At 42.9% G+C, this 24,588-nt stretch overlaps 1 protein-coding gene across 1 annotated transcript in view; it reads left to right on the top strand.

Annotated features, from left to right (window-relative positions):
• The window catches only part of CTTNBP2NL (CTTNBP2 N-terminal like), a 363,525-nt gene that overhangs the window by 134,718 nt on the left and 204,219 nt on the right, over positions 1 to 24,588 (top strand). The window contains exon 2 of the mRNA XM_043533647.1: positions 4,349 to 4,506. The gene's annotated coding sequence lies outside the window, so the exon portion shown is untranslated. The remainder of the gene's footprint in view (positions 1 to 4,348; positions 4,507 to 24,588) is intronic.

Here is a 24,588-nt window from a genome sequence, read left to right as displayed (position 1 = left end):
ATTCAGCTCCTGAATATTAAACCATTAATAAATGCTGTCTGTGAAAACGACTCTGGCCAGGAGCTTTTCCATTGAATTCCACTGTAATAAATTGTTGGTGGTACATGTAGGGCTAGGTGAAGCCTTTAGGCTACACCCTGAGTAATGGGAACCATTAATTGCTCTGCCCCAGAAGGAACTGTGGCTCAATGGGTCACTATTTGTTGTGTATTTGGCTCTTGGTGGAACTGAAACGCTATGGAGAAACCACAGGAGCAGCTACATTCTGAATAACCATGTTTACTAGCTGAATGCAAACAGGCTAGGCCTACCTATAGACCTACTGTGGCTTTGACCATTACCTAGAACACAGTGAGCACCGCTAGACTACTGTATTCCTTTATGTTACATTATTGTTTCCCTTCTTCCCTTTTTTCTCGGGGTGGAGGGAGGAGAGGAGAGGGAATTACAGCTCTCCTAGAAAGGATGCAGTTTATTTCCCTGTTGAACCTGACTACTCTGAGTGAGAGCGGACAAGCCAAGACTCCATCCCCTCCTGCCTGTCTCTGTACTCGCCCTGCCTATTTGCTTGCATGGGGGGAGAACCGAGGGAATCAGTGCTCTGCATCAGACCCAGATGCAAGATCCAGGTGGGTCTATCCAGGGAGCGGCAGGGCATTACCTCCCCATTTTTCCCTGTTCAGCTCAGTAAGTCAACGGCCCAAGCTAGTCCTGAGTGTCCATTTATTAGCATGGACTGAGAAATGACAATGTGGAGACGGCTCCCATGCAGGACAGCTCGCCGCAGGAGCACAGTGTGTGGTTTCACGAGGCTCCACTCAATGGCAAACTTACCCTTTTCAGATGTGCCTGACTTATCTGATGAATAATTTCGAGTGAATAATATTCAAGATCTGCTTTTGTGGGCAAGAGACAAATTGAAAAAGAGGTGACATTTATTGAATAAACATTTTATGAATTATCCACCCAGCTCCAAAAAAGAGTGAGCAAGCTGGAGTCGCTCATTAACAAATCATTAATGGCCTGAATGAGTTTTGCCTCCAAGCCAAAACCTGCAGTTGGGTCCATGAAGACAGACCGTTGGGCCTATTCAGGATTGGGGTCTTGCTTCGTATGGATTTGTGAAGGCACTGGACTGGGACTCAGGAAATCTGGGTTCAGTTCCTGGCTCTGCTACAGAGTCCCTGTGTGACCCTGGTCGAGTCATTTAATATCTCTGTGCCTCAGTTCCCCAGCTGAGAAATGGGGATAATGAGACGTACTTTCTTCTACCTTTTGTCTGTCCTGTCTGTTTAGATTGTAATGTAAACTCTTCAAGGAAGGGGCTGTCTGTGCAGAACTGAACATATGGTATATCAGTATCTGGGCACAATAATAATAATGCATAATAATATGAATAGTTTAAATAATCTTTTCAGAATAAATATGAAACTACAATAGTTTTTAGAAAGCTAAGATGCTATTAGAAATCTCTCCAGGGACATCATAAAAAATGCCTCATCCAATTTAAGATATTTTTAGGGGATGAAAAAAATACCAGCTCTAAAACACAGTGTAACTCATCCAAGCTGTCACCTTGAGGAATAAAGCCAAGGTTACAGAATGTAAACAGTAAAGTGTCCACCCAATCCAGCCATGCCACTGGAAGCCACATTAGCATTCTTTAGTTTCCTTTGATTTATAATATCGCTGAGGAATTAAGCATGTTAAAAATAATTTCCCCCAGGTAGTGTGTCTTTGCTTGCTTCTTTTCACATTGAAATATCAGGAGTTCTATCGGTTTGGAATTAACTCAGGAGACACCAAAGTAAACCCTGAAGAGCAGGGTGTGGCCCCTGCCAGTTTCATAGGAAGCACCTCCAGCAGCAGCCATGTGTGGCTCTGCACTGCAGACCCGGGAGACGGCAGAAAGGATCTGAAGGCATTTGAAATGATGCTCCCAAAATAGATCATTGACTTTAATGGGCCAGATCAAAGCAAAAAGGCTTGGAAGAGAGCCCGGATAAAAGAGACCATGAAAGGTAGAGTAAGATAATGACGGGCAGGAAAGCATGAGAGACATGGACTGCGAGGGCATAGCTGTGTGCAACGCATCCATACTAGAAAGCACATAAAGTAAAGAAAGGGAAATACAAACAAGGATGCAGCATGCCAGAGACAATATTTAGCTCAGAGAAAAGCCCTCGTGGGGTTCCTAGTGGATCTGCTGTTGTAGCTTGCCTGGCACTTGCAAGAGTTTAGAGTCCAGAAGGCATTTGGTGAAAGTCCCAGTGAGTTACCCATTTATTTTTCTTGGAATTAACTTGCCCATTGCTATTAAAGACGCATCTCCAGCACTGCTTGCCAGGGAGCAATAGGGTCCACCTCCAGCCTACTGGGCCCCACACAAGACTGCAGCACTGTGTGTTTGGGGTGAAATTCAGCCCTGTGCAGGTGGCCAACAAAAGGAGTGGGCATGTCTGTGGGATCTGAGCAGTGCACAGGGCCTGGGCTGGCCTGCTGGACAGGGGTGAATTTCACCCAGAGTCTCCAGGCGGCTCCATCTTTTACTGTTCCTGTCTCTGGTATTTATTATTGTGGTAGCAATAGGATATGCTAGACAAGGGGATAGATTCTCACCTGTCTGAACAATGCCTAGGAGCAATGAGAGGTCAGCCACCAGGAAATCCCTCCCTGCCCCCAGCATGTCCCTCCATCCCTGACACAGCACGCTGTATGCTGCGGGTGAAGAAGGCAGCTATGCCGCTCTTGCCATCTTTACATATGTGGAGTGTTCCTCAACACATGGGGAATGCTCTGCTAGCCTTTTCTGGCCAGCTTGAGCAGTGCAAAGTGAACGTAGCACACCAGAGAATTTGACCCCATGGTCCCTGTTTGACAGAGTGCGGAATAAAACCAGGGTGGTGCAGGGGGGAGAAAAACTGAAACAATGAATGATGGTTTTTCAGGATCCTCTCTCTTTTCCTTTTGATCTATGTACTTCGTATTCTAAACAGAGCTGAGGCGCCAGTGCGGTATGAACTGAAATTAATCCAATGTCCGATTGAGTTGTATTTTTAATAAGCACACTCAGATCCCAGGGTTTGAGGATATAGCAAAGAAATAAATCAATGCATTATTCCAGGAGTAAGAAGAGAAGATACCACTAAAGTCCATCCAGTTTTAGTTCTAAATATATTGGGCACTGGATTGAACTGATATAGAAATATTTCTTAATGGCCCAAATTTTTTCAGAACTGATCACCTGGACCCTTGTTGTTCAGGCTGACTAATGAATTAAAAACAGCTCTGACTTTCACTGATCCTCTTGCCTGGGTTATTTGTCATGTTCTCCCCTCTTCTATCGGTGTGAAACCAGACAGGAGTGACGTTGCAGAGACTGCCTAGAGTTAGCACAGTTTAAAGCTATGCGAGCTCTTTCCTGGTATAAAGTCTGCTAGTGTTAGGGCTTTGTCCCACTTCGGTGGCCATCAGCGTTCTTAGCTTAACCAGCCCTCCTGTGGTGTGACACATACTCTGTGATTAATGGGCAGTCATTGGAGTCGCTGCACACAGAGATTTCATTTCCACTTTGGGTAAAATTCATCTCTGTGCAAAGGGGCGAGCACAAAGAACACCTTCAAAACAAGCCTCAAGTAGGACTTATGTGGTGCATAGGCTTTGTTCAGGTCATCTGCGCTGCAGCAAATTTCATCCTTTGAGAGACTTCAAATGTGAGCTCTGTGTGTTTTCACTAGTAGTCGTGAATTTCATCCTTGCTTCCTGCAAACACATTGTGGGTTGTTCTTGGTTTTGTTTTTTTAATGTTGTTTTTCCAGAAAAACTAGCATAATACTTACACTTGGTAAAGCCCTGTGTGTTTAAGAATTTACCTCAGACTTTGTTTTTCTGTCAAAATGACACTTCTTTGCCTATAGAAACTGGTTTTATTTCACATATGAACATTCACACAATCAGTGCACAAACCAAACCGTGTGTATGTGTGTGAGAGAGAGAGATTCTTGCCCCATTTTCAGCACCTTTTATTTAAAATATTTAAAATAGGTCAGGACTAGTTTTCAACATCACGTGGAGTGTTGGTTTCCCTCACGTAAAGGATATGGCCCCCACAGCACGCTATATGGCACTTCAGATGTTCAGACGCTCCCCAAAACGGGTGACTGAGACAGGCATCTCCTGGGTCAGATGGTAAAAATCTGTGCAGCTCAGCTGAACTTGGCAGGCTACTCGGAGTTGCAGCAGCTGAGGCGCTAAGCTGTGCAACCTCGCAGAGCTTTGCAGTTGATTAGCTACTCAACCTTCACCGCATCACATCTGACAGAGGTGGACTTTATTATCTCCGTTTCAGAGATCTGGAAACTGAGGTAAAGAGAGGTTAAGGAACTGACCCAAGGTCCTACAGCTCTGCAGCAGAATTCCTGCCTCACGCAGAATGTCCCAGACCCCACAGCCTCTCCTCCTGTGTACCACCTATGGAGCTACCGACCCAGGACAGCAAATACACAGGTGAGAGAAGGCCTTCATTACTCCATATTGCATGGATGGAATCAGGTTTTCACTGTTTCTAATGCACAAAGCTGAATATCTAATTCTCATGATCAAACACTGATAAGGCCAGGCTATTTTTTATTGGTTCCTTTCAGCAAGACTTTATTTTTTGTCCTCCATGATTGTTTGCTTTTGACCATTCATGTTCATCCTCTTCCCAGTAACCTTGGCATTATGTTCAGTTCTGATTTCTCCTGAGGACAGTATTAATTAGACCCTAAAATTGTTGCCATACTTCCATCTCGGAAATCTTCATAGCCTGTGACCTGTGCTGTTCCTCTGGCACATGGAGATTTTCTGACATGCTTTTCATTGTGTCCTCCTCACGGCATGGTAACTCCTTGGTTGCTGGTCTCCTGCGAGTGTTCAGATACGTGCAGAACTCAGCTGCCAAAATGCTCAGAGGGGGCAGCTCTCTCTTACGGTCACCCTGAATTCATGGCAGAAGGGTGTTTGTCGGTTAAGTGAAATTAAGGTCAGACAAGTGAGTCTTTAAAACTGCCTGTGTCTGGGTCCATATTTATTCCCTCAGCGATGTCCAGTTCAAATGTGCTGGAGTCACAAGAAATATCTTAGGGTCAGATACTGTTCTTGGTAATGGTATAAACCTAGAGTAATTCCATTGACATCCAGGCTTTCAGATACCACAATTATGAGAGAGGCATAAATGCATTGGTAGACTAGACAGTGCCTGATATTGTGCAATGCTGAACACCAGACCAGCTGAAGTCAATGGGAACTTAGTACTTTGGACAATCATGTGCATTATTATTATTATTTATTTGTGTTGTGGGAGTGTCTAGGAGCTCCAGTCATAGACCAGAACCTCATTGTGCTAGGCGCTGTACAAACACAATAAAAAGACAGACACTGCCCCCAAAGTGTTTACAATTTAAGCCCATCAACTTTGATTGTTATAATGAATAATATTATAATGGAAATTGTGACTAGAACCTGCAAGCTGGTTTTGGAAATCTCATCCTTTATTTATCTGGTGTAATCACAAGCACTTTCCTCAGGGCAGACTTTTGAGGAATACCATGTTCAGATCCCAAACTGGTTAGTCATTAATAAATATAAATCGAGAGAATTATGCAAGGTAAAGACTTTTTTCCTTTAAAAATCTGCTCTTGTTCCAGTCCCTTCTCACTCTCCTTGTATTCTAAGATGAAGAGAAATACTTGACAGTATTTCCCCCAACTTTGTTGCTGGAGGGTAGAGTTTGATTTATACACTGTATTTTGTTAAATATATTGAACTAAAAAAGCGACAATCTGAGGCCTTATCTTGTTTGAATTATGGTCCTGCTGGCTGCCAGAAACATTTGTTATGAGGGGGAATGGGGGGAAGGCAGAAAAAAATCACATTACAAATTGCTCGCAAACACAAAAGTGAGTAAAGAGGAGGAGTAGATGTGAACATTGGTATATAGATATTAGTTGCTTCAGAGAAGGAATCTTGTTTCACCTGTTCCATCTAACACAATGATGAGCTCCATGCATCATGCAGGATTTGGTTAAGGTTACAGGAGACCTTGCTAGTGTAGCCAGAGTGAGCAGGAGGCAGCTGGGGAAACATACACCTAATATGGTGCAAGAGTGAAGAAATTTGGATCCTAATTTGATGTCTGTCATAAAACAAATTCATGCAGCTGAAGGGTTTAGAGGACCCTTATCACTTGTACTAAACAACCCAGGAGATTACTCAGTAAATCCAGATTTAATTTGGGGACTCTGCCTTTTTGTACTTTGGAGAGTTTCAGACATTTTCTCTTTACCTCCAGATATTTTAACCTTTTCTGCTAAGTGCATTTTGTACACTTGACTGACTGTATACCATTTGTAAGGGCAGGATTGTTGCAGCGCACGTGGCAGAGAGCCGCGTTGAAGGCCTCGTTGGTTCTGTTTCAGGTTCTGCTGCGAACTGTCTGGGTCAGGAAAAGGTGAAATCCTTTTCATTCCCTCCCCCCACCCCCACCCCAGTTATTTGCAGGTTGCATGCGTTTTTCACACACAAAAGCATGCCTTTACATTTGCTAACTCGATCGTTGCACATGCGCTCACACACAAGTCTCAACCTGCTGGTGCATCTGCTAATGGGAATACGTGGTGGTCGTGCATGCAGACAAGATGCACTTTCACATATGACAGACGATACCGAGCATGCGCGCACTGAGAAAATGACCCAATGTGCCCAGCTCACATTGCAGCACCTATTTTTTATAGCTTCATATTCAACTGAGACCTAAAAAATCGCAGAAATGCAGGGCTGAAAAGGACCTTGGGTTTCATCAAGTCCAGCCCCCCACACTGAGGCAGGACCAAGTAACCCGAGACCATCCCTGACAGGTGTTTGTCCAACCTGTTCTTAAACACCTCCAATGATTCCACAGCCTCCCTTGGAAGCCTGGTCCAGAGCTGAACTAACCTTACAGTTATAAAGATTTTCCTACTACCTGACCTAAATCTCCCTTGCTGCAGATTAAACCCATTACTTCTTGTCCTAACTTTCAGGACATGGAAAACCATTGATCTCCCTCCTCTTTGACAGCCCTGAACATACTCTGTTATCAGATCCCACCTAGGCCTTCTCTTTTCAAGATTAAACATGCCCAGGTTTTTAAAGCTTTCCTCATTAAGTTAGGTTTTCTAAACCTTTTACCATGTTTTTGCTCTTCTCTGGAATCTCTCTCCAATTTTTCTACGTCATTCCTAAAGTGTGATGCCCAGAATTGGACATAGAAATATAAAAGCAAAGCCCTCTCTTTCCTCCAGCATGATGTTGCTGCTATTTAAGGTCTATTATCCTCCCTCTCCTCTCACATTACTGCCATTAGTGTTATAAATGGGCTGGGTATATGGAGAGGAGAAGAGACCCCCAGGGTAGCAATTACTGGAACTGAATTGTCTAATGCAAGAGGCGGCATTACCCTGGTGTAATTTGATCATAAAATAAATTGCATTGCCCATAAACTGGAGTTTCCCCCAATTGTTTCTGTGTGCTCAGAGCCAGAAGGACCACAGAGAAATAACCCACATCTAGCTTGCTGTGGCCACAACAGTTTTCAGGCTCCAAGGAAAATGGTCAGTGCATGTGAGCAGCTGAATATTCATAACAAGATAAAATTCATCTACTGATGTGGTGCCAACACTAACCTCTGCCAGCCAGAACCCATTGTGTGGAAAAAACATACCCACACTACTGACTGAAGATCCACTTACCTCGTGGGGACTTAACAGACCCCAACATCAGCACTTGTCATGGAACTTGGTATATTGGGGGCTGCTGTAATTTGTGGGGTTCTCTAGGATATGCCTTTCCGTCCACGCCAAGGACTTAGAAGGAGCTTTCCTCACACCTGTCGCTGCTGCTCTGAGCATCTGCCAAAGGGGAGAAGGGATGCTTGAGAAAAAGGGAGGTGAAGCCTGCATTCAGTGGTCTTTCCATGTTCTGTCCCAGTCCCTTTCCTCCTGCGTCAGCTTCAGTCTGAAACTTGGATCCCCACACAGCAAAGCAGCAGACACGACTGCGCTTCTCTTTTTACCCAGATAAACCACAGGCAACCACTGGGGTGTTACAATCTCAGCAAATGGCCAGCATTCAGCGGGGGGACCTGCAGGGAACATCCAAGATGCTGAAGGAAGTGGTGCTGACTTCCGAGCAGGCAGCGCGCTTCCTTTTGCATTGAGACTGAACTGATGCCCCTAGATGATGGGAGGGAACACTGTGCACCTGCCATCCTTTAAATGACGCTTTAAACTGAGACTCTGGTTACTTATGGCCATCAAGGTCCCAGAGTACTTTTTGAAAGAGTCAGGAATGCACAAAAACATCAGTGACCCAGCCAGACTCCAGGCTGGGTAACTGCCAGCACCTTTGCAACTGGATGCTGTATTCTTCACTTCCTGGCCTACGGTGCTGTGCAGTGTGACAAACCACGCGTGACAGCTGTTAGGCACACTGCTTAGTGCACTGCTGAAAGGCACTGAAGCGCTACAGTGCTGAGCGTGGTATGGGAACCCGTACAGACTAGAATACGTGCTCTTAAACAGCTGCCACTTTTTAGCCTAGAGGGGCACATTTCAGTGGTGGGTGCAGTGATCCCTGTTTGCAAAACACTGGTGCGTCCTCCAAGACAACTGGGGCTATAAAAGCCCAGGGTTTTTAGTAAATATTGTGTGCACACCTATATGTAGTGAGCTGAATCTTGTGTCCACAGAATCCCCCGATTATTTTCCTGCACTTTCCTTTCAGAATCCAAAGTAGCCGCAGGGCTCTCATGGCAAAGGAAGAGAGAGCTCTGTTTGACATTCCTTTGGCAGTTGCTGTAGTTTCTTCTTCCTCCTGCCTCCCTTCCTTTTAAGTGTAGGGAAGCATTTTAAAGGCAGTCTTTGTACTCCCACGCTCTCCTGAAATCTCTGCAGGCTCCCTGGGCTCCAGGCTTGCCTCTGAATCACCTTTGGACGCTCTGCTGGAGACTCCTGCTGTAGACGTTTCCTGCATCTATTTTGCAGGCTGTTTTTGTGTTCCCTTTCCCTTGTTCCTGATGATTTTTTCCCTCCCGTGCAATTATCCTAGCTGCGGTTTAATAGACAAATAAACGTGCAATCCTACAACTAGATTAGAAACCAGGACCCCTTGCCACAGGCATTGACACAAGCTCTGGGAGAACCTGAAATATCTAATAGCCTAGTTAACCCCCTCCAGTCCACCCCACCCTGCCAATAAAGTTCAGATCTGTGTTATTTCAACAGCTCTGCTTACTGTGCTCCGCTGTAATGAATTAGATCAAGCAATGAAATCTTAAGGGTGATTTGCCAAAATTAACTGGTATATATTGAAATATTGTATAACTAGTCTTTATTTATTTGTATTAGTATCATGCCTAGGAGCCCTAGTCGTGCACCAGAACCCCTTGCGCTAGGCGCTGTACAAACACAGAACAAAAGCCAAGCCCTACCCCAAAGAGCTGACAATCCCACTAGAACAAACATTTTAATTAGCCGTGTCTGTCTGGTAGTTCAGATACAAAAACATCCCCAAATTCACTTTCCCAGGCTTGAAATTTTATTTTGGAAGAAGGAAATATATACCTAATTCTTTCACATTTGGAAAGGTTAAAAAAACAAAAATCCTGAATTGTGGCCTTCGTTAGTGACTTTCCTTTCCCTGAAGAGCATACAGTCTATTAGATATAAGCTGCAATGAGTATGGCGGACAAAAGTAGGGGGAAAGGGAAGGTAGGGAAACGCTAATAAAAAGAAGACCTGCAGTTACATGCAGTAGGTGGCTATTATACAGCTGGATCGGTGGTGAAGGTCCAAATCTTTCTTCTTAAAGTAAATCAATAAAATCATCTCTCTGTAACTGATTCACAACCAAGCCATCCCCACTTTCCTGATTTCTTTAGTCCAAGCACACGCCCACTTTCATTTTCAGGATGCTGTGGTCAGGGATCCTTTGTTAAGAAGCTGAGCAGTTTGTGGGGCATATCACACATACAGTTAGCATGAGACAAAAGATACTCTGTTGCCCAGGCTCCAGCTGTCTGTTTGTTGAAAGTGCTTGTGTATTTCCCGTTGAGAATCACGTAAATCACTCTTTTTAAAATACAGATGAAAACCTATTTAGCAGACAAGCAATTTCCCCGTGACCTACATCACTGCAATAATTCCTCTTGCAGACCTCGTTTTAATGACTGGTGGTGTTATCTGATACGTTCTTCTGGTGATGTGCTGACAGCAAAGACAGGCTCTCAGACAGAGAGTAAAAAGCCCTATTGAGGCAATGGCCTTTCCTACAGTTGGTGACCAGCCCACCTAAATATTCAAAGCTCCACCTAGAGCCCCCAAAGCCTGACCTCTTTAGCCCTTCTAACTCCCAGCATATTCACAATGTGGGTGTCATCCTGTATCCACAGGTGCCTTAGTCAGAATACCCAAAATATATGCGTAATAACATCTGAATGTCAGACACTGAAATATCATGCATGAACAATAATACCTAGCTTTTCTATAGTGCTTTTCATGCACACATCTCAGAGCACTTCACGAAGAAGGTCAGTATCATACCCCCATTTTGCAGATGGGGAAACTTAGGCACAGGGACAGGGAAGTGATTTACTTGATCTACTCATAAAGCCACTGGTAGAGCCAAAAATAAAACCCAGGTCTCTTGTGGCCTAGTCCAATGCTCTGGCCACTATGATGCACTGCCTGGAATGGATACTGGCCAATGTTCCATTTGAGTTATCATTCCCTTCATCTTGTTACTCGTGTATATGGGTGACATTCACCTCTGTGGAGTGGGACAGTAAAAAGGTTCTGCAATACATAGGTCCTCAAAATGTGGTGGGTTAACTTCACCCATAGTGAAAAATGATGTAATTTTAAGATGCTACGAATTGTAGAAAAGGAAGTGTGTCTAGAAGCTGTGCTTAGTCATCCTGGGTCCATCTTTTCACTGTCTCGGGTTCCTTTCTTTTAGCAATAGTTTAGTATCCACCACAAAAATGGAAACCTGTCCAGCTTATACCAGAATATTGCTGGGTTTTAATTATTATTTATTTAGATTATTTACAGGAATCAATACAATACAAAACGTAGTCATATTTGCTTTCCAACATACCCTAAATACTGCAAAAGGAGAAAAAAAAAAGGTGTATTCTTAGGTTGGGTGAGCTAACCCACGTTAGCTAAATTGGGTTGAAATAGCAGTGAAGGCATGATAACTAGATTTGCACTCGGGTTAGAAGCTTGAACTGAATCCTGAAATGTATCATTGTCATGGTGTCTCATGGAAATCATAGAATATCAGGGTTGGAAGGGACCTCAGGAGGTCATCTAGTCCAACCTCCTGCTCAAAGCAGGACCAATCCCCAACTAAATCATCCCAGCCAGGGCTTTGTCAAGCCTGACCTTAAAAACCTCAAATACGGAACCACAGGCTCCCCTGTAGGCTTCAGCTAGTGCTGCTCACCCAAGTTAAAATCTGAATTGCTGTGTCTTCACTGCTCTTTAATGTGGTTGTCTAATACAGATTAGCTAACCCAAGTTAAGAACACACCTTTATTTGCAGTGTAGACATACCCTTAGTTACTGCATAAGCAGAGAAACATCTGTGGGAGGGATTCAGTACTCCTCTTTTTCTTTCTGAGCGGTGCATAAAGGGTTATGGAAAGGATCCTGGCAGCATTCCTCATATGCCTCTCATGCAGCTTGTAATGCTTTCTGGAAAGGATGGGAAGAAGGTTTGCTTATTATGCTTTCCCCATCTTTGACACAGCGAAGGAAGTTAATTATTTCAGGAATTTTTTCTAAATACTATAGAAGTCCTATTCTGGCCCCAAAGCCCATGCATCATCACCTATTTGTTGGTCCAAAAAAGAAGACCTATTATCTGCCTTCTCTACTTATTCATGACAAGCAATATAGATATAAACCTTTTCTCCATAACATTAGCTCCTTGCCTTATTAAGTCTATGGGGCTATTTGCATAAGTAAAGCTACTCATATGTGTAAATGTCCACTGGATCATGCTCTTCGTTTGTGTCCTTTCCTGGGATACAAACAGAGAAGTTAGATAAAAACATAAAATGTTCTTGCTGGAAGGTTGCAATGTGACACTACTTTATTCTTAGAATTCAGAATAACACACAAGAACCCCAAAACAGAGAGAAATGCCAAAACAGAAACACAAAGCAGGTTGATCCCTGAAACAGAGAAGCACAAGTTAACTCATCCCACCTTACTCTAGGCTGGCTGGCTGTGGAACTCACTCTGCCAGGCCCAGATCGTGTGCTTCCCAACCGAGCTCCCTACATACAAGCAGGGCCAGGAAAACCTTTGCAATGTAGAGTGACAGACCTCAATCCTCTAGGCAGGAAGCTCAAAAGGAGAGACAAGACGAGAAGCAGTTTTCACTTTGGCAAACTGCTTCCTAACATTTTGAAACCAACTTCAGTGTTAAAAAAAAAAAAACGCTGGCAAACATTTTGCATCAATCTCTTGTGACGTAAATTTCATTAGTCTGATCTCAGCTCTCCCAATATCCCTGTACAACATACTCCTGAGTTTCATGGTTAATTGTGTGGTCTTCTCTCTTGCTCTCTACTCTTCCAAGGGTAACATTTACAATATTTTGTGGTGTTGTAGAGAATGTTTGCCTAATTAAAAATATGTTCACCTTAAAATGTGTCATTATCAGGGTGTCTCGGGGAGACACTAAACCCCAAGCCAATAACTGACAGGACTATTTGCTGTACTGAAACATTGTTTCGTGAGCAAATATTACATCTAGATACTGGGATGACAGATGAACCAGTAATAGCAGGAGAGTGAATGATAGAGAGATCCAAAAGCTCTACTGTAGATTTAAACACTATTAAAACAAATCCTGGCCCCACTGAAGTCAGTGCGAGTTTTGCCATTGACTTCAATGGGGCCAGGATTTCACCCTTTGTATGTATGTTCCCTTCATTCATTGCTCACATTGTGTGTTGGGTTTCTGATTCTGTTGGGCATCTTTTACCAATATAGTTTTCTAATGCCCTCTTTCCAGTGCTTTGACAGATACCTGAGACCGGCTGTATTTCTAAACCAATCAGCATTGCTCTGTCCTTTGTCCTGTAGATAACAGGAGGTAGGTGGGCAGTATGGTCCAGTGGGTAAGATACTGGGCCTGGACTCAGGAGACTTGCCTTGTATTCCTGGCTCCTGCCCTTCGGTAAAATGGTGACAGTCACACTTACCTTCTGTTTGAGAGTGTTTTGAGAGGTAGCTATGCGTTTATCTGCGGCTGGGGTGATTCCGAGCTCAAGGAGACATGTTTCCACTAGCCCTCATGGAGTTAGAGCACTAAAAACAGAGTGTAGCCGTGGCAGTGTGAGAGGTGGGATGGGATAACTGGCTTGAGAACATGCCTAGGGCTTGGATGGGAATGTACTCTGCTCTCCTCTTCCCTCTGGGAATCAGGCCCCCAGCTTGAAGTGTAGACATGCTCGTAGAGCTGGCTGAAGGGGGCTATATCACATCTAGGTAGCAGTAGTACAGAGGAAAGGTTTACAGTGTCTGTACAGAGGCATGAACACAACCCCACCTTTCACTGTGCTGACCCTTAGCCTACATCGTGTGCTTTCCACAACCTCCTTGTTTTCTACTGTAGGAAACAGCCCCTTTTTGTATTGTTCGCCAAGTTGACTTACTGGTGTTGGAAAGCACTGGACTGGAAATGTGTAGACATATTAGTTGGTTGAAGGCTGTGGACTAACTAGTCCAGGCATCAAATATATGCTTCTCCAGAAAGCAGATTTCTGAAATGAAAGAGAAAAAGGCTATCAATCCAGACAGCATGAGAGACACTGGCCTCCCCAGCAGAGAAGAGAAACAGGGCTTGACTGAGAGAGCATGTAAAATCAAAAGGAAAGTAGGAGAGAAGCTAAGTTTTAGTTGAAGTGGTTGCTGTAACTTTTTTCCATTGATGCACCCTCTTTCCCTGGCTTACCCCTGCTTTCATTTAAGCTTGTTATAGCTCCCATTATAAGCTGTCAAAAATGAAAGAGCCGCAGAAGACCAGCTACATAATGGTTCATTTTAATCAGAATGGCAACAAACTATTATCTTTTACATGAAGGTATTGCTTTAACTTTACCATATATTGCAGAGATGAGGGATACGTTTAAAAGATGGATATTCTCACAGGGGTTCATGAAAGGTCACTTTTTTCTCTCTTTCTAAAGAAATCATTATTTCAAATTGACTTTAAAAACCATAAAGACGTACAGGTAAAAACCAAATAAGAATTGTGGCCCTGGTACATTTCCTGGACATCGTATGCAGAAGTCAGACATCAACAAGAGGCAGTTGAAAAGCTCCACTAAATCCGGAGTTCTGAAATCAAGTAGCCACTGCTCTGATGAAAAACAGATGCGTTCAGTCCCCAGTCTCTGTCAGTCCAGCACCTTCACCAGCTCTACAGTCTCTTATAGTAAAGATATTCACATACAAACATACAGAGACTGGGACTACTCTCTCTTCGAGATGAGGGCATGGACAACATCCGATGTTCTCCAAAGCTCTCCGCACCCATAACTCTAGTGCACAGAACATGTCAGGTGAAGAGGGAGAAACATTTATTCTAAAGAAGGATTGAAAACACAAGGCTCCTTTTCCTGAAATAGAGAGAGAGAGAGGAGAAATACTGTTGGCAGTCTCCCTAAAAATTATAGGGTAAAACTGATTTTCCCATTGACTTCCAGAGAGCCTCAGTCTCCTAAGTGTCTGAGGACTAGCTGTAAAACAGGTATTTAGGCACCTAAAGATGCAAATAGGTGCTTACCATGATTTACAAAAGCATCTAAGCAAGTCAGGCATGTGCCTCCCATTGACACTCATGAGAGTTAGGTACATAACCAGTGTAGCCACTTTTGGGTATCCATCTGTACCTTTAGGAGCCTAAATACCCTTGTAAATTTTACCCAGACTCTATTTTGCAACCCCTAAAAGTGTGGGTGACTAAGTTTGGATGGTGTCTACTGACTCCTCAGTGTCTTTCCTTTTTTTGTTCCCCGATGGCAGGTGTAAAATGAATGTAAATAGAAGGCAATAATTCTACTCTTGGTTATACACTCAGGACACTTATAATCTTATTGTCTGCACTGGAGGATGAGGTGGGGATGGAATCCTAATCTTTACTCTGTTTCAGAGTTGTAGAAAAACCTATCAAATAACATTTTTTCAGTCATCAACGCTGTGTGCTGATAGAAAGAGGGGCTAGTGTGGCTGAAAGGGCATGACCATTGTTTTGGTTTAATCTTACAGACAATTCTTACTTTTTTGATACTGTAACTATCTGCAAGGGCTAGGACTTGCTGATGAGTTCTACAGATTCACAAACTCAAATTCTCTTTTGAAGGCCACGTTTCACTATTTTACAACTTGTGCACTTATTTGTTAAATGAGTTGCAAGCAAAACTGTGCACATGCATCGTTTGCTATTTCCATGACCATCAGAATCAAGGAATGTGCATATTAGGCATGCAATTTCACAAACTATGCACGTTTGCATGCTTAAAGACAGCTGAGTTCTTTGCTAGAGACCCAGACTAAAAATATCCTATCGTCTATCGCTTGCCTGTCTTCTGGTAGTAAAAACTACACAAAAATCACCAGCTGTTGCTTCACAATTACAGTACTTGCGTGTACAAATTTGGCACACAACTCTGTGTGCATTTTCACACACAATTTGTTTAAGAGTGTGCTCTGTATTTCACTATTTTTGAGCTATTTACTTCTCTTAAAGAGGATAAAGACTTCTTCTTTAGAAATTATTCTTCCTCCCTGTCTTATACAGTATCTCCTGCAACTCTTATCCTTTTTAGTAAACTAAGGACATTTGCACTGATGCAGACTCTTTGTCCTTTAAAAGTCTCGTCCGCACCTGCTGCTCATTCCCCACCTGAAGTCACAATCGTGCCTTTGTGACCTCACAGTCGTCTCCACAGCAACCACTTGCTTTTCTTCCCCCAGCCTTTCCCGGAAAGGCACCCTGCTCTGTAACATCCCATCCGGGGGCTTTGATGCAGATGAAAGCTGTGATCTGCTGTGATCTCACCAATCCTGTATGCATCCCCTCTCAACACACTGATACCAGCTGTCTTTACATTGAACACACATCATTAAGCAGCAGATACTGTAGTGCAAAGTGAACCCTCCTTAACAACCCCCTGAACTGAGTAAATATGCAGCAATCATTTTTCCCTCCAAGTTCTCAATGGAAATACAAGTTTAGATCCTGGACAGCACTTAACCAAGGAGGCTGCCAGAATATACTTTTGAAAACTATAATAAATTAGACACACAAACTTTATTAAATAGGATTCAATTGAGAGGATTTTAGCTAGGAATACAAACAAAAGCCCTAATTATGCTAGGTTAATACCCATTGAAGCTAATGAAAGTTAGGAGTACTCAGCTCCTTCCAGTACCAGACACTCTACAACGCCAGCTCATGGCATGTGCATGTTCTCTGGTAATAGAAAATGTATTTCATTGCCAGCTGTTTACCTGCAAATACATGCCCATTTATTTGAAATTTCAGTGTTGCAGGGCAATATCAGCAATTTGTGCTGGTATTTGTATCTCCGTTCTTGCAGCATGGTGATCTTAATGTGTGAAGGAGGGAGAGGGAAACCTACTTTGAAATATCAGGAATGAGGAAGAATCACGGAGGACTGGTGGTTTCCATGTGAAGGAACTGGGAACAGAATAGGAAGGGAGCAAGAAAGGAATGATCCGGAGTGGAGGTCTCTTTCTCATTGGGCGGTTTGAGAAGATCTTATCTGTGGAAGTAGGAACAGATTGGAATGGGTCTTTTGAGGGTGAACAGCTTCAATAGATGCGTGAGGAGAGATTAGAAGGTGGGGGGAGGCGGGTTCTGAATGATGTGGTAAACTTAATTGAAACTGGAACACTGAGCATCCAATATTCAGTATGATCAAGGAGATACCCTCCAAGTGATTTCCTCGTCATGTCTGTCTTCTGCGCCTTTGTGATGGGGTTGTCATCTTGTCCAGCTCTTTTTCCTGGTCTGTTTATTAATTCCTAATTGAATAACTCTCATATAAATTAACATATTCACCAAAGGGCTGCTTCCAGGTTGGTTCCATAGTAAAATGAGTGGCACTGGAAATCCAATTAGACACAAAGAGAGAGTCCCATCTCCATAAAAGCAGAGCATATGCAGAATGCAGTCAAACACACTCACTGTGGAAAGCTGCTAGATTACACAGTGGTCACGTGGGATTAGCTGCTGCAAATTCATATTTATCCCAAGGTGGATGTGAAGCAATTGGTGTTCATGACTACCCCAGAGATAAGCACTCTTTCAGTGTCATGTAAGGTAAACTTGTGTTGATTAAAGTATGTTCAGACACTCATTAAGTTATTCTCCTTTGCAAGAACACTGTGAATGGCACAAATTTGGAGGCACAGAAATTCTTGTATTCTATTTACAGGGTTGCCACCAAGCCTAGTGACCCTCAACAGACATGTCAAACAGACTTCTGCAAATTTACTCAACAGGAGTAAGCTTTGGCTTTATATAGCATCCTTAATACTTTAGATATACCAAGACATTCTCCTAAGCAATGAGTGCTATACTGGCAGAGCAGTGATTGCACAGACAAAGGGATGCTGCATGCAGATACAGCTTGTATGCAAACTCAGGTCATCAGAACTCGTTTCTCGCTGAGAAGAGGGCATGCTGGCAAAGAGTCTCCAACCTCTTTTCAGACCTGACATAAGAACTTTAACAGCCAGTTGACATTCCTCGGAGAGATGAGCAAAACAGACCTGGGTTTAATCTCTCATATGAAGGCTGAATTCCCCACAAGTCTGAATACCTCTGCCCTCTTTGACTGATGCTGCTGGCCCACTCTGCAACCCAAGGGCTAAATTCTGCTCTGATTCACATCCCCTGGGGCTGCACAGTTGTTGTTTAACATTTGCACATAATGCCATAGGAATGCATGGGTTAAAAACAGAACCTAATCAGGAATATGTGAGATGCAAAGGGAAATAGCCCATGTGGTGAAAAGTAAATTAGATTGTAATGACCATTGTAATTATAACACAAGAAAGACATTTGCATGGTATGTATATTGTTTTTCTTGTAGTGTCCCTTTAAATATCATCAGCAGCTTCAGTATAACTTGGTGATTCTGTAAATTCAGATTAAGGTTCTGGTCTCTTTGGATATCACCAATATCTGCTTAGAAAACCCAGCTTGGTAACATGAGTTCACACATATTCTGACTGCTGTAGGAATTTGTTTCCTTGAAGGGAAAAAGTAAAAATAAAAACACCAAAGAAAGAGAGTGACTAAACTCTCAAGAGTTCAAGCCCCTGGAAATAGTTCATGAAAAGTCTCCTCGTCCCTAGAAGATTTACAATTGTATCCAGTTTCAATATGTTAACACACTCTTGCATTCTGTGCAAACATAATTCATCTATTCGACTCAATGTTATATTTTGGGGAGTTGGGAAAGAAGCTGCCAAGAAACTAACAGTTATACATAACTAGAAAATTCAAAGTCTCTGGTTACAGTTCACTGAATTACAGATAAATCAGGCCATTTCCCCATAGCCAATCATATAGCTATATTCAGAGATCAGGTACTGACCATCCAATTGCCTAATTTTAAGAATCACATTTGGAGCAAACTCCATAATAATTTGGTTTGTCTACCTCAAGCTCCCAAGCAACTTCTAGATTTGGACACCGTAATTTATCTCAGCCTATGGATTTCCCTGTGGCAACCATCTAAATCAGTGCAGAAATGGCTTTGAACATGATGGAGTGTCAGGGTTTACCTTGCACTTTGAGCTGGATTATTTTTTCATTTCTCAAGATGAAGTGGCTATGTTGAGAAGTCTGAGACCATCGGTTGGCATTAAATTACTTCATTCCTTCTCAGTTTTGCATTGGCCCATGGCACTTGTCAGATTTATAATTTCTCCCCCAACTCTTTTTGATTTGGCCAGTGACACCTTAGCTACTATATTGGCAAAATAAATAAATCACAGGTCTTAAGAGTGATCAGTATTATTAAGAGTGCTTTGTGCCAAACATACTCCCACTCAATACGTATGCTTCTTAGTAATGTTCCTAGTTTGTCTCCCTCATTGAACATAACTGGCTTCTGTTTTGGGTTCAGTAGTGTACCATAGGCTATGTTAATGTGCAGGCAGCTGTTGAAACTGAAGGAGCAACAGGAAAAGAGAGCATCATACCGCAGACTTTGGTCGATCTTCCCCATCCTTGTTCCAAGGGAAAGCAGAGGAATGATTATCCCCATCAGCCAACCTCCTACCATGGAAAAACAAAGGTGACTGGCCAGGCGTGATCATGAGAACAAAACGAATGGAGAATGATACGCTGATCCTGCTTACTTATACTATGGAGGTGTATGTTGTCACACACCATCCTGCTCTCTTTATTCAATACCTAGGCTATCTGTAATATGCCTTTAACAACAAATCACTTATCGATAGCAGCACAACTTCAGAGGTGACTACCAGTGGCTGCTAAAGCTTGCCAGTTATTCTAATTACTTTTAGATGATTTAGCACTCTATGGTATCTGTATTAAAGGTGCATGTATCTAAAGGTAGCATGGACTCTAAAGAAGGCTGTTCCAAACTAAGTTTGTTGTGCCAATAAAAGGTAACTTCAGAGGATACGACATATAGCAGGCTACTTGGTCTTTAATATTTCATCTGTCAAATCAGCAGGGCTTGTGGTAAACTTAAGGTTCTGGAGCAGCCAAGACTCTCGCTCCTGAAGATCTACTAAATCGTTAATGTTTCGTTTTCAGTTGCACCCCAACATGCTGTAACCCAAGGATTAGCCCCACTGTTTGGCATTGAAAGCCCTTAGATGTTTAAATTGGTGTTTTTGGAACTAGAAAGAGGCAAAAAGCATTGTTTCTGTTATACCACTCCAGCCCAAAGGGACATCGTTTGCTGCATTCCCTTCTCTGGTAATTTTTCTTTTCCGCCCCAGCCTTGAGAAGAACTCAGAAAAGTCTTGAGTCTAGATGGGAGAAGGTGAAAACCGGGGCATGGCCCTTTTGGAATAGGGCACCATGCTTTTCCATTGCAACAGCTGTAGAAGCTCAGAGTGACAATCTGTAGAGGAATGTATCCGATGTCTAGCCTCTGTTTGCTAGAAGCTGGGAATGGGCGACGGGATGGATCACTTGATGGTTCCCTGTTCTGTTCATTCCCTCTGGGGCACCTGGCACTGGCCACTGTCGGAAGACAGGATACTGGGCTAGATGGACCTTTGGTCTGACCCGGTGTGGCCGTGCTTAGGGACATCATAAGAACATGAGAACATATCTGGGCAGCTTCACTCCACTCCCCACCTTGTGCTCAGTGATGACAACATGCTGAGAAGCCACTAGATGATAAAATAGAGTTGAAGTTGGCCAAACCCCATTGGTAAAAGGATAGTTGAGAATTTTAAGGTTAGGAGAACCCAGTGCTTATTTTTCCGAAGGTGTCCTGTGGCTGCTACTTCTAGAGCCTTTTCATGAGACCCCGTTTGCAAAGGGAAAGGCATGGTATACGCTGCAGCTGCATGATTGCGGATGAGCATACACCTGTGCAAATCTCAGGCAGAGGCTTGCTGGAACTGATCATCAGACAGACGTCCAGGACTAACGCAGAGCTTTTGCATCTGTGCGTCCACACAGCGTGCGTGCAAGGCTGAAAGCGAGAGCTGTCCACTCATACCAGTAGTCTATCCCACTGGAAGCTCAGTGCTAGAGCTGGAGAAGCTACTGGATTCTCATTGTCTCTCCCGCCTTCCCTCTGAGTCATTATTGGATTCTCTGCCACTGGGGGCTCTGGAGAGGAGATTATTTTATCTGGAATTAAATTGAGCAGCATTGTCAGTCCTGACGCAGGCTCTTCAGTGCTTAGCTCCTACAGGAGGGTAATTTGCATAAGACTAATATATTTTAAAACAGATTGGAGTGGCTGTACCCAGGTGTATCCAAATCATACCCCCAAAGTAGCAACCAACTTCCTTCCCTCCAGCTGAAGAAGGCTTCTAAATCCCACAAGCTCCCTGCTGTACTGTGGGTCCACTATGCTCCTCCTTCGTTAGTGCTTCATTAGACTCTTACACAAAAGTGTTAAACTAAAGCAACTTTTAACAGCAGAAACCACCTCAGTTTGTGACATCATAATAATATACTCAGCAACCAATGATGATATTGCAACATGCTTGTAAAGCTCATGTTGTGCACCCTTCTAGTTACAGGTTAAAATACATGGAGGATAACAGTCTACTGCTGCTACCAGCTGGTGGAGTAACTCTTTTAGCTCAAGTGTTAGAGGTCAGTGTTTTTGGTATTGGGCAATCCAGGCTCAAACCCACCAGACCCCTCCTAGGGAAGGTTGGTACAATGTTTGATATTGATTGACATGGCAAATGAGCCCCTCAGTAGCAAAGCTCCAGTTTCTATGCAAATGGACCTAGTAAAAATAATAACAAAGAGAAATGTCAGGACATACAAACAGAAGTAACTCTAAACTTTGACTAAGTTTCCCATACAGCCTGTGTAGTTCGTGCTCCCTCAATTCCCACCTCCTCCACTAAATGAAAAACTGGTAAAGGAGAGAGGATATTTTTCCCCCTCACTGCTTCTTCTGAAGTTGGGCTACTTTAATTTAATATTTTGCTGCAGGTTCCAATTACAGTGACATGAAAATTACCAGGAACAGCTGGGTTCTGTGGTGCCAGCAGGCAGTAGTTTGCCTTGTCTGTAAACAGTTGGGAGGTAAACACTGTCCCAAGGAGTAATTAAGACTATCCAGAGCCAAGTGCCGCTTGGGCTAGCTGCAGCGTTCTTACCTGCCGGCCTCCATTGCCAATGCTCTGATTAATAACATCCCAAACCACTTGATGTGTTGTTGATTCAAAATTCAATAAAAGGGCTAGCCAAACCAAGCAATTTTTCTTCTAAAAATAAAAAGTAACAACACATTTTCAGGCAGGTTAACAAGGTGTGTCAGTCGCTCCAGAGTTTGTCTTTCTCTCTGCAAGGATATGTTGGGATGCTCTGTGGCTTCTGGGAGCCTTTTTAAATAAGGGGAATCCAGCATGTAACCCCAAATTGTGTGACTTGAGTGGATTCCATGGTCGGATCAGCACCTAAACTTGTGTGTCACCATGACATCATGATCCTGTGTTTCCAAGATGATGCTCTGTTAAAGGGGAAGTAAAAATAGGGCTCATCGTCACCTTTTTTGTTTTCTTTATGATGGATTAAAAACAGGCATATATGGTTTTTTCACCTTAGAAATTCAGGTCTTTGTGCAAGAAACTATGACAATTGTAGAAGTTATGACATCACAAGCCATAAAAGGTATAAATCCAAGGTACTGAGATTTTGTTTTCTCATTGCTCTTTTCAACACCTCTGATATTCCAAATGCTAATGAACACTTGGGGGGAAAAGCAACTTTGTCAGACATTCAACTCAGGTGGGAGAGCTCTTGGTATACATCTCCTGAGACTTCTAACAGGTTTTCCAGCAATAGCAAAATCAGACATGATCTTCTTTATCTGTCTAAGGGTAAAAACAAGCAGAAAAAAAACTTTAAATATACTTAGATTGTAAGCTCTTTGGGGCATGAACTTTTTGTTCCTGTGTTTGCACAGTGCCTGGCACAATGGGTTCCTGGTCCATGACTGGGGCTCCTAGTTGCAACTGCAATACAAATAAGTAAATTGTGTGTGTGTGTCTGTCTGTCTAATAAATATTCTGCTGTATACGAAAGAAGCAAACACCCACTTTAGTAAAAAGTTTGCAGATCGCATTTCAGAGATTCCCCCCCCCGCCTTTTATTAATGATCATAGAATCATAGAATACCAGGGTTGGAAGGGACCTCCGGAGGTCATCTAGTCCAACCCCCTGCTCAAAGCAGGACCAATCCCCAACTAAATCATCCCAGCCAGGACTTTGTCAAGCCTGACCTTAAAAACCCCTAAGGAAGGAGATTCCACCACCTCCCTAGGTAACCCATTCCAGTGCCAGTGAAAAAGGTTTTCCTAACATCCAACCTAAATCTCCCCCACGGCAACTTGAGACCATTGCTCCTTGATGTGTGACATTCACTTCTCCATGCATAGTGTCTAAGTAACAGAGTTTTGTGCAGGAAACAGGAAATCAGGTGAGGTGTTCCAGAAGAGAGAGGGAAGTATTACTGCCATTGTACAAGGTACTAGTGAGTCCTGATCTGGAATACTGTACCATTTTGCTCACCCATGTTCAAAACAGATTAATTCAGTGTAGAGCAGGTGACCAGGTAGGCTAACAGGATGATCAGGGGAATGGAAAACCCATTTTTCATAGATTCCAAGCCAGAAGGGACCATTGTGATCATCTAGTCTGATCTCCTGTAGAGCACAGGCAAGAGAACTGCCCCAAAATAATTCCAAGAGCAGAGCTTTTAAAAAGAATCCAATCTTGATTTAAAAATTTCCTGTGATGGAGAATCCAACACAACCCTTAACAAATTGTTCCAATGGTTAATTATCTTCATTGTTTGTTTGCAGTTTTCTTCTTCAAGAGATTTTACAAGTATTAACTTAGAAGTATCAAATAAACGCTTCTTTTGTTGTGAGCAGTTCCATGGACTCAGTTAATATTAAGAAGGACAGTCTTTTCCTGAAAACAATAAAGAAGTAGAAGGAGAATTACACAGATCTGTTTTCTCTAAAGAAGTTGATTTTTTAAGCAATGCCAAAAGGCTCACCCATAGTTTGTTAGAATTTTAAAGAGGTCCAAGAAGTCTAGTGCCAAGAAAAAAGAAATGTTAGAAACAGTTGGAGTGTCTGCCGGCTTCGTTCAGCCCAGTTGCATCAAAAAAAGAAGCCCAATCAATAGTAAAAGCTGTTCAGAACTCTCAATAACCTGTGGAGGTGGGAAGGGGGAATCTATAAAAAGGAGCAGAAGGCAGCGAAGAAAGAGTAGAGAAGCCAAAAAAAAAAAAAAAAAAAGAATTGAGCATTGATCCACAGAGAATATTTCAACAAACACTGAAAGACTCGTAAACATTCAGCGCTCACAGTAGCCAAAGCAGATGGTGAGAGAAAGAGAGGCACTCACACATATGGATGAGGTATGGAGAGAGGGTTACCAAGAATCCAGAAAAAGAACTTGTGCACTAGGGCTAGTTGAAAATTATCCATCAAAACTGGGGTGGGTGGGTTGGTTGGTTGGTTTTATGACTTCTTCCCAAAGCAAGTTTTTCCTCAGAAAGTATTTGCTTTCCACAGCAAATGTTTGGCTTTTCATCAAAAAATCCCAAATCAAAACTTTTCAATTGTTGGCCAAAATCTTGTTTGCAGTCTTAGGACCAAAACTCTAAATTTTCCACAGGGAGAAAAACCTCCAACCCACTTTATTATATTCCATTGCAAAAGAGAGTACCAGACTCTCGTACAAGTGTCATTATGTGGAAACAAA

Source organism: Chelonia mydas, chromosome 21 (genome assembly GCF_015237465.2).
Source record: "Chelonia mydas isolate rCheMyd1 chromosome 21, rCheMyd1.pri.v2, whole genome shotgun sequence".
NCBI classification, from domain to species: domain Eukaryota; kingdom Metazoa; phylum Chordata; order Testudines; family Cheloniidae; genus Chelonia; species Chelonia mydas.
The sequence above is the reverse complement of the archived record's forward strand: the minus strand, read 5'-3'. Positions and strand labels throughout refer to the sequence as shown.